This window comes from Carlito syrichta, unplaced genomic scaffold (assembly GCF_000164805.1).
Source record: "Carlito syrichta isolate Samal-C Ts95f unplaced genomic scaffold, Tarsius_syrichta-2.0.1 Scaffold309155, whole genome shotgun sequence".
Lineage (NCBI taxonomy): Eukaryota > Metazoa > Chordata > Mammalia > Primates > Tarsiidae > Carlito > Carlito syrichta.
The window spans coordinates 372,281-373,161 of NW_007253251.1; the positions used below are offsets into that span (position 1 = coordinate 372,281).

An 881-nucleotide genomic window follows, 5' to 3' on the forward strand; every position below is an offset into this window, starting at 1 on the left:
CGCCCCACCCCCCCTTTGCGGCCCCGCAAACGTCCCGGGGCGCCTCTTGCCAACCTGCTTTTCTCCGCCCTGGCACTCGGGCTGCTCGAGGTCAGGACCCGCGGGACCTCCGCCCACCCCAGAAAGCAGGTGGGGACAGCGGGGAGGGAGGGTGCCCCCGGCCCTATCTGGCTTCCCCTCCCAGGTGCCGGGCGGGGGAGCCGGGTCGCACCCGCTGCGTCGCGCTGGCACCTCGGCCTCGGGAAACAGATTGCTCACCCTCCTCGGGGAAAGCTGGGAAAACAGTGCTAAGCCTTGCAAGCTGCCGCCCATTAATGCCTCTTAGCCTGCAAGATGGGGTACTAGCTCCGAGCGCGGCCCTCCCCTCCGGGCTTCTTCCATTCACCCCCCCGTCCCTTCTGTCTCCCTCCTTCTCCTCGCTGCGGTACTCTCGCCTTCGCCCCATTCTCTCCCTCCACCCCCTACCTCGGCCCTTTGTTTCCCGCTCCTGTCGTTCCCCCTCTTTCCGTCCCCATCCCCTCCGTTCCTTTCTTCCTTCCTCACTTCCTTTCTTCTCTCTCTCTCCGGGCCTTCGTCCTCGGCGGCCCGCCCCGCCTCGCTCGCGAGATTCGGTCCGGAGATTCTGCCTGCCTCTCCCCTCCCTGGGTCGGTGAGTGTCTGTGCCACAGCACCTCGGGCCCGCTCCGTCGCCTTCGCCGGCCTCTGCAAATCCCAACGCTCCAGGCCCGCGCGGAGTCCCTCCTCTGTCCCTCCCCAGTCTTCTCCGCGAGCCTGGGGCCCGGAGAGCTTTCTCTCCACGGCCTTCGGGCTTCAGCAGGCAGCCCACTCCGTGCCCGACCGGAACTCCGCGGCGGCCGCGCTGCCCACCGCGGCCAGCCCTC

General features: G+C 68.7%; 1 protein-coding gene across 2 annotated transcripts in view; it reads right to left on the minus strand.

Annotated features, from left to right (window-relative positions):
• Positions 1-881, minus strand: part of NRN1 (neuritin 1) — a 10,230-nt gene that overhangs the window by 1,280 nt on the left and 8,069 nt on the right. The gene's annotated exons all lie outside the window — the stretch shown is intronic.